This window comes from Merops nubicus, unplaced genomic scaffold, assembly GCF_000691845.1.
Source record: "Merops nubicus isolate BGI_N331 unplaced genomic scaffold, ASM69184v1 scaffold21864, whole genome shotgun sequence".
NCBI lineage: Eukaryota > Metazoa > Chordata > Aves > Coraciiformes > Meropidae > Merops > Merops nubicus.
In genome coordinates this window covers 46,042-56,075 of record NW_008606531.1, presented here as the reverse complement: position 1 = coordinate 56,075, position 10,034 = coordinate 46,042, and the positions used below count along the sequence as shown (strand labels likewise).

Below are 10,034 nucleotides of genomic sequence, written 5' to 3'. Positions count from 1 at the left end.
AAGAGTTTCATAAAGCTCACTCACATTTTTAATCTGTTCAGTCCTTTATGAGGGAGTAGCATGAACAGCAGGCTCCAGCTGGCATCCTCTGAAATATTCTTTCCTGGTGTGGCAACACTCATCTTTTATTACCTCTCAATTGCAAGGTGTCATCATTTAATTATATTTAACTTTTAAGCAAATAATATGGTTGCAAAGTCCATTTTTTAGTTTTTATGCATTCAGGTGATTCTTATGTTAGTGGAGTTTACTCATACCCATTAAGTCAAGGCTGTTGAAGTCAGCCAGCCAGGAAAATCAAGTTCATTTGGAAAATAATTTGTCTTTCCTTATTAAATGCACTTTGTAAAATGTGAGCATCTCACCTAGTGCACATGAAATAAGCATTTTGCTGCAGCCTTCCCATCAGAATACATCTTGAATTGTCACAGGTAAAATACGTGTGAAGCCTTGAATCCCCACCTTTAATCCCCTTGCAGGGTGCATTAGAACTGTGATAGTCTCTGGATTTGGTGCTCTAAAGCAGCTGATCACCCTCAATCCCACAGAAATCCCTGGAACAAAGGGTGCTCAGCAGCTCCCATGGCAGAGCCCCGAGATGTGCTTCTCCCATAGCACCTCTCTCCTCCTAACGACTAGCTCCAAGGAAGGGTTTTGATTATTTTTCCTGAGCTAATAAGGGAAGGCTGTGTATCAGTAGAAAATTAGAATGTATATCCAGGCAGAAATATCTCTAAGACAAGCAAATAATCCTGTTTTAAGGCTTAGCAAGAGACACATTGTAATTATAGAGTGACTTTAGCATGTCTTCAGTGATAGAAGGTGTGAGGTAAGTACGAATAAATGTTAATCTTCAGGCAGCTAATTAATGTTATGAATCAATTCTAAAAATAGTAGAAAACAAAGATTTTCAGATCGTTTTGCAGGGAAGTGATCTATGTTTTATTGCTGCTTACAATTGATTATATCTAATTACAATACAATTAGTTGTTCCATCTTATTTTCTTATTGGGGAAGTATGTTGGTAAAAATTTGTAAAATGCTGTTTATTTTTAAATTACCCATGCATAGCTGGTTTTCTTAACAGAATGTTGAGAAAAGAAATAAAGGAAAATTTATAAATCTTTACCATAAAGAAATTAAGATGAATAAAAGTACAATTCATTAGTTCTGGGGCAGCCAGCAAGTATTAAACAATTAACTGTTAGCAAACAATAGCTCATATATTGGCAAATTCAGGTAATGGCTCCCAGCTACTTTTGATTTATGCATCTACTCTAAATTACATCCGTTTGAAACTGTCAGATCTGTTATGTTTTGGATTTTAATCTCAAGAACTATGGAATGCCACATGCCCTTTTTGTGGAAGGCTTAGCAAAATGCAGCATCAACCTGTAGTCACTAGCACAGTGTGAACAATTAGCTGTGTATTATCATAATCACCTTATAAGTTCACGTCTTTTTCTCCCAAACTGTAAAAGATTAAAGAACCTTGGAAAGCAGTAGGAAATACTTGCCTGGTACCCACAGAGCTATTATTTATTAAGAAAGCTAAATATCTCACCTACTTAAATATTAGATAAATTAAATATTAAATTAGAGATTCTTTTGTTTCACTTACTTTGCTCATTCTTGGAACAAATGTCAGGTCAGAAGAAGTCACATTTCTATGTTATACACAGTTTATTTTTTTTTCTGGGAGGCAGGAAACACGAAAAATTTATCTTACCCATGTTTAAAAATGCGTGAACACAAAGCGATGCAACGTGATGTAATATTTAACCACAGAGGTGAATTAATTTCTTCTAATTTCTCACCTCTGGGATTTTTACAGTGCATAAGCAGGTACCTGGTAATTACCAAGAGATTATTAAGTATAATCAGTTGCATTACTCAGTGATCAGACAACGTTAGCTTCTTTTAAAAGTGGATACATGAAAAAAATTTGTGGTTTTTTTTTTTTTTTCCCTCATTTGCCTTCTTATTTTTGTCATGAGTATTCATTATTTTCCAGCTGAAAATGAAATGAAAAATAAATTTACCTCTTGCTTGGTAGAAAGGTAGTATCTGAGAAAACTCCATTTAGTGACCATCTGACCTTGGTTAGTTACAGCTCAAAAGCTGTATTCTCAGTTCTGCTCCTGGCTGCTTGGGACTTTGAATAAAGGCTTATCTGTATGACTCAGTTTATCCATTTGCAAAATTGGTAAGAAATACCTACTGTGTAACACTTGTGAAACTTAATCCTGTTTGGTAACATCCTCAGAAGTATGTTAATAGGTGAAAATTCAAATACTCTTTCTTATTTACTTTTCTGGCTGAAAGTTGCTTCAAATGCTGTTTTGACTTTTTTGAACTCATAATGACATTTCTACTTTAGTGGGCATGCAGGTAGGTTTGGGGAGAGTCTTGGATTATTATTTAATGATTTAAGTCTTTCATCAACTTTTTTTTCTCATTATCTTTACTTAGCAAGACTGCCTTTGCCTAGTGACCAGGAATTGAATGCCAGAAAGGAAAACATCCCGATGTTACCCTAATCAATTATGATTTGATCTGCTTTCCACAACTTTTATTTTGTGGTTAACAAACACGTGTAGCTTGGTTCAATCTGTTCCCCTGTCTGTCTGAAGGACTAGAGATGGGGCTTAGTGAACATTAATCTTGCACTATTATATGTTGAGTTGACTTTGAAAGATGCTTTTAAACATGCATGGGTGATGTAGCTGAAATTTCAGCTTCAATATATTATTTTTACTGCAACTTTCTTTAATTCTGTAGAGATCTCAGACTAATGAGTCATGTAATAGATGACCAAGTACTTAAGCAGAATGTGAAATGATATAAGGTAGGAACATAAAATAAGATCCGTGACAAGCTGAACACATTTTTTACACAAAAAGATATTGAAAATGAAGAAGTAACTACACAAGATATTAATCACTAACTGAATTCCAATCACTTGAACTTTACTAACTAACAAATCTTAATTTTGGGGTGGGGAATTCTGTTTGGTGGGTTTGGGGATTTTTATTTGATAAAAAGTATTTATGGCACATCTAGTCACCAAGACTAAACAATCTGGATTAATATTTATAATAAGGCACTAAGGGACAGTGCCCTAATTTCAATGAGATTAGTCATTGAGTATTGGAGCAGCAAGAAGCACTAAAATTAATAGAAATACCTGGGAGTTGGTCTACTTGGCACTGCAAATCCAATGCTTGGATCAAAGGCTTTAAACACTTGCCTACCCTGCCCTCCTGAAATCAGTAGCTTTAGACATGTAAATAGATTTGACTTCCCAAGCTTAACTGACAGAGGTAGGAAGAGGCTGACTTAATTTACCACGTTTTGGCTGAGCTACAGTGTCTCCCAGTCAGTATACTAAGAAAAATGTCTTAGGGTAACATCAGAGTAACATCTGATTGCAATTTCTTTGTATTTCTGACCAACTCAGAGCATTCACACAGGACAGGTGTGGTGGAAATGCAAACGAAGTAACTTTTGGGCAAACAACAAGTCCCTCCAGTGATTGAACCCTAAGTGTCAGAGGTGATTTACAACATTTGGAAGGCCAAGTACTAAGTCCAAAGTTGTAAGCATCTAAGGTCCTGCAGTGTCTGGTTTTTGAGTCCTGGGTCCAGACCAGACTCTGGAACTAGAAGAGAGATGTGTACACAGTCTGTACGAGAACACAGTGCAGTGACCTCACTACAGATCCAGTGACCTCTAAGTAAGTACTAAGAAAATGTAGAAGGTTGGAGTAAGTTCTAAATCCCGTGCATAAAAATACCTTATACACAGCTCTAGCAAAGGTCCTTTTTCACTCAGACCTATGGCCATGAACTAGCAACACAAATGAAAGTTTAAATTAAAAATTAGTTCTGCAGTGTAGTTTTATTCATTGTGCTTGAGCTGACTTCACTAAGGAAATACTACTAAAAAAAAAATAAATCTGTTGTTTTGAAGATGTGTTCACCCTGGTAGCTTACAGCCTGAAATAATCACTCTTGTTGCTCACCATCTGTAGCAATACTTTCCAAAGTAAATAAAGCTGCAAGAACAACTGCTCAGATTAAAACTTTACATTTGTCAAATGACAGTAGCCCATTTAGGGGCTGGTCCTGCTCAGCTAAAAGATTCTTGTTCCCTACAGTAGGATGCACACTGAATTCCTAAAGTAGCCTATGTGAAAACAAGACCCCTGTGTCACAGGTAATGATCAATATTATTCATTCCAGAATCTTTGCTCTTCTGAAAATTCCTAAGAGCTTTTCAAGCCTTCCATACAGGTCAAAAAGGAAAACAGAGATGGGTGAGATGGTTCATCAGCACTATATAGAGTCATTAGTAGACTGACCAGGGTGGTTTGCAGCCTCGGATCACTGTCACGTATGCATCATGAAAACCAGCAAAAAATTCATCTCATGCCATTTTCAATTGGGCAAAATTTAACCCTTATTTTTCTCTTCAGTAGTCTTAGCTACCTATGGTTTCAGAAGTCTGGGAACCTTGTAGAATATTTAAGGTAAACATTTCCTAAATTTCAAACAACCTTCATCTCAGTGCACTTTTCTGCTGATCTTTGTGAGCAGTAAGCATGACCCCAGTCACCACGTCTTCAGACTTGGAAGCAGGACATTCTCATTCACAGCCAGCAGTTAGAACTGCTGTTTGCTCCAGCTCTGCTGTTCCACATCTAAAGAGAACAACGCCCAAGTGTGAGCACTGAAGTCATGTTCCAGCTGACAAAGAGCTGCTGAATATTTTGCTGCTAGTACTGAGACAGTAATGAAGTAAAGATGACAAAGATCACAAAGCAACAGACTGCAAATCACTGGAATCATATTTGGAGTGGTGTATTATGGTAACCTATAAATAACTAATTGCATAAAATTGCTTTAGTAGTTTCTAGATGGCAGCTTTAATTAAAAGCACTGGAGACATTTAGAAGTTTAGAAATGGATGGCATGTAATTTGCCCTTTTACCAACCATAAAATGGTAATTAACCAATTTGATTCACTTCTTCCTATTAAAAGTTTTATGAGAATCACAAGTTTCTTCTAAATACAGTTTTTCTGTGGAAGGTGGCATTCTCTTTTATCAGTCCTCACAAGTAGTTTTAGATGTTGTTTTACAAATTCTTCAGAAGTTTAATTAGAAGTTTTCAATGTAAAATGCTCATTTGCAAAGTTTTTAGCTGAGCAGAAAGTATCATTCCCAGAAGTGGGCAACATATAGCTCTAGCTGCTGTTTATTGAAGTGTTTGAAAAGGATTTGCTTCCAAAAAAAAATCTCTTAGAATACAAGTATGGTCTATAATGTGGGAGAAAAAAAGAAAAAAGAAATATCTTACTGAGGAATTTGCTTTTTTTATTCCGTAGTTTTAGCTCTGTAAGCTTAGCTCTGTTAACGTTAAATGCCCACATTTCTAGGCTGAAAGATCATATGTATAAGTCATATGTGTTTTGAATTTATAATGATGTAATCTTACAGTGATTGGTTTGCTTTCAGTGTTGTTTGTAGGTATGTGCACTAAGGGACAGCTCTCTTAGGAACTTAACCCTCTAACCAAAACCACTTTTGAGAGCATACAGCAGGACAGGTTATAGTCAGCCTCCTGTATTTGTCATAGTCATATCCAGCCCATCCATTAAGCACTATTTTGTGCAGAAAACAGTTATAAAGAGCAGAACTTCTTCTGCAGAGTCTTTCTAGTGATGATACTTAGTAGCCATGTGTAATTTAACAAGGAGCAGTTCATTTCTAATGGTCATTAACAGAATTTAAATGGTACTGATTAAAAGACTTCCAAGATGTCTGCACATAAATCTACTGGAGATAATGTTCATAAGAGCTACTCTTTTACATTCAGGTACAAAATCTAATCCCTGTGTCAGATAGTCCTAGTGACTAAACATGACTAAACACACTCCTTTGGCACAAGCATGTTACTCAAAGAGGTTGTGCTCATCCCTGAGTCAAAGAACAAGATTAAATCCTTGCACAAGCTTATTTTGTCCTTACTTGGACATCAGTGAGGAATCTCATATCCAAGCAAGGTTAAGCTGTCATTTGTGTGGTAGGTCATGTTAACACCCAAAGGCAGAGCATATAGTTTAATGCTATGGAATCAGACTGAGATACAAACTACATCTCATTCACTGTGCAAAGAAAAGATGCCTACAAATGACCCTTTTTGCTCATTCCTGGAGTGAGCAGTGTTCCTGGTTGCACTGAGTGCAGTTCATCACACTCAGCACGTGCCTGTTCCCTCTCCGAGTTCCTCGGTGATGAAAACACGACTGAAGTGCTGTGTGTGATTTGATTCTGCATTACACTGTACGTCAGAAAAGGATTAAAAATAAGCTCTTGGAGTACAGATTATGTGAAGCCTCATGCGAGATCCAACAGGAGCATTAATGAACCCAGCTCTAATAATGAATAGTTTAATGACAGTTTAGCTACAGATCTGTATGTTGTTTTCCACTGGATGCCTTATATAAGTTATTTGTCAACAAGACTCACATGCATAAGTAATCTTTTTCAAGTAGGTAAAGTCATGTTGGTTTAGCAGACAGGAGTGCTGGAAGCAGTAGTTCTTGATGATCCTAGAGGTCCTTTCCAACCATAGTGACTCTATGATTCGTTGTGGAACATATATACACTGGTACTTGAAGAAACTGCCTCATTAGGAAGTACCAGGAAATTATTATTATCTTTAACACAAATACTGAAGCCGTGGGCCTGTTTATGCCTTCCCACAAGCATATGTACTTCCCTTGCAGATAGATTGCCTTTCTGCAGTGCCTGGAGAGCAAAACATGCAGTTAACGTTAAAGGATCTTTGGTTTTCTTCTACAGTCAGTGTTGGGAATCCATTCAGCACCACAGCTGAGTAGCTTTATTTCATTGCAGCATGATTTTTGATTTTTATATCATGGATGGTTTGCAGCCAACACAACCATCTGGTCACGGGGAAATGGTGTAAAGCAGAAGATGCACTTGCCCCAGTGATAGATCCACGTTATCTATGGCATGGCTCTGATCCTGGGCATAGCTCCTGGCTGGCCATGCAGGACCAGCCCTCTGCAAGGGCATGTGACAACACAGCACGTGTGCTGTAGCTCCCACCCACATCAGGTTTCTCATTTGAGCCTGTGAGCCACACTGGAAAGCATGTTCAATCCCCTAGAATAGTAGAATCACAGACTGTTTGGGCTGGAAGGGACCTCCAAAGGCCATCTAGTCCAACCCCCTGCCATAAGCAGGGACATCTCCACTCAGAGCCTCATCAAGCCTGACCTTGAATGTCTCCAGGGATGGGGCCACCACCACCTCTCTGGGCAACCTGTTCCAGGGATCTATCACCCCCATACTGGAGAACTTTTTCCTAATGTCTAACTTAAATCTACCTTTTTGTAGCTTAAAGCCGTTACCCCTTGTCCTGTCCCTACAAACCCTCGTGAACAGTCCCTCCCCTGCTTTCTCATAGGCCCCTTTCAGATTTTGGAAGGTTGCTATAAGGTCTCCCCAGAGCCTTCTCTTCTCCAGGCTGAACAACCCCAACTCTCTCAGCCTGTCTTCGTAGGAGAGCTGCTCCAGCCCTTTAATCATTTTTGTGGCCCTCCTCTGGACACACTCAAACAGGTCCATGTCCTTCCATACACGTCCACCTCATACAGCGGTCCTTGCTCTTCCACAGCAGTCCAGCATGGCTTTTCCTTCTCAAATGGAGTCTTGAAGAGACTCTAAAGGACTCCCAGGATGGTGGGACATAAGAGACTTTTGTGTCAAATCTTCATGTGTCCCTGAAGAAAAAGCCCTAGAACAATTTCCTAGCAGCTTTTCCATTTACTAATAATCCTTCAGCATGCTTCAGCTTTGCAGCATAAAGCTGATCAGAGCAGGACAGACCCCAGGCAGGAGGGCAGGGGCCCCGGAGGATCCCAGTGAGAGCAGGAGCCACCTTGGAGCCCAGCTCTACCTGCTCTGTGGCCCCAAACAGTGGTAGCAGAGTCAACAGCTCAGCCCTTCTGATTTACTGAAGAGAAGAGTTATCTGTGTACAAACTAAACTGCAGGTCATGACTCAAGCCTTTGGGAACTATTGTCATGAAAACCTCTGCAGACCTCTAGGTGCACCACAGAAGTTTTTTTCAGTGTGGTTTCTGCTTTCCCTCAGAATAGCATTTGGAAAAAATCTAATCAGATTTATATATTAATTGCTTATATGATCATTAACCATATATCAACCAGGCTGGATTTCTTTTGGTTTCAATCAGGGTTTTAGGATGGACGTTTTAGCAGCTTAGTTGTATCAAAAGAGGTTTTGCAGTTTGCTTCTCACACCCAGCCATTGTTTCTGAAGAGGCAGCCAGTGCTTTCTTTTAGCCTTTTTATAACCCCCCAGATTCCCCACGGCTGGCTCATCCAATCCCCCAAGGTGATTTCAGTCCCCTGGGTGACATCTGTCCTGGAGACTTGGACGTTTCAGTGATGAGCCACTTCACACACAAAGTGATGTAGCCTAACCCTGCACCCTGAAGCTCTTCAGCAGTCCCTGGGCACTTTTTGTCCTGGATAGAGAAGGTGACAGGTTGGTGAATGCCCTTCTTCTGGTGGCAGGTCACAGCCAGATGAATGCACTGATTTGACAATTTAAAGAATTGATTTCAACTACCAACACTGTTCTGATAGATAGCCTGAAAGCTGGACCTTGTAGGAGCACTAGACACTAAAGTTAACTCCTGTGGCCTTTGGATTTTTTTTTTGTGTGATGATACCCTCAGGCCTTTGCAAGGTGCCTGAAAGTCAGTGGTGAAGAGGCACCTTCTGGACAGGATCTAAGCAGTGGGGGGATATGAGTACAGGGTGTACCCAAAAGCCAGCACCCCTGGGAAGCCATCTCAGCCTTGCTCAGGAGGAGTAAGGGGTGGAAACCCTTGGCAGAAGAGGCCAGCCTGCTCTGGCAGAGGGGAGAGTTGAGTCCTCACTGACCTCATGGCCACGACACAAAAGCTGGTGCAGAGGTTACTCCTGCTTTGTTCTCAAAGAAGTGGGCATGAGCAGCTTGCAAGAGAAAGAGTGCTGCATTCAAATGTGTCTGCATCTCAGACCCTATCCCCAGGCATTTCCACCTGCCAGGCACAGATTTATTTAAGGCCATGGGGATGCTGTCCCCCCTCCTCCCCACCCTGTGAGAGATGCATGTTCCCCATCAGGGCCACTTGGTCCTGCCCCCCACGCTGCTTCCTCTCCCTTGCCCCCAGCCACAACTGCTCCCATGTATTTAAAGAAATTAAGTAAAGCATAAAGAAATGGGGCTGAGAGGTGAAGGAATTCTGTTTGGGTTTTTTTTTTCTTTTTTAATGGCTGGTGGAATTGCTGGGTGAGAGCCCAAACTGGCGTGCAGACAAGTGTCTGTAAACTTGGAGTACATGCAGCCTTCAGTTCTGCTAAATGCAAGGGACAAAAATCAAGAACCATATAAGCCACTGTCCAAACCATCTGTTCAAGTCGTCTGCCTTTCATTTCTGTGTAGCAGAACATAAATTCATTATTAAAATAGCTTGGCTGTGCACGGCAGCTGCTATAATTGCAAAGTTATGCAACTTTAAATGGAAAATTATGAAGTAGTTTAAAGCAAGAAATTGAGCGGTTTTGGTAGAAAGGATTTCACAAACCTAACGTGATAGAAGTGCTTTTTCTAGCTATATTTTCAATATTTCAGGGAGGAAAAAAGATATTAACTTAAAGTTCATGCAATATAGAAAAGTCTGACAAATCATATGCAGGAAGAACTGGGGATAAAGTGTTAGACTGGGACAGAACAAGGCTGGACACGAGTTGTGACGTGGCTATACCACACATTGCTGGTGGGAGACAGCAAGCCCTCTCTGCTCCTCAGCTTCCCCACTGAAATAAAGAAGACCATGACCTTCCTTTGCATATTCCTCACGTTTGTTTCAGGACTCATCTCCTGTGCAGTGGTGCTAGAGCTCTTTCAGAATAAGAGCTATTCTGGCACT

At 40.1% G+C, this 10,034-nt stretch overlaps 1 protein-coding gene across 1 annotated transcript in view; it reads left to right on the top strand.

Annotated features, from left to right (window-relative positions):
• Window positions 1–10,034, top strand: part of TENM1 (teneurin transmembrane protein 1) — a gene marked incomplete at its 5' end in the record, with an annotated part of 137,927 nt that overhangs the window by 84,538 nt on the left and 43,355 nt on the right. The window lies entirely within an intron of this gene.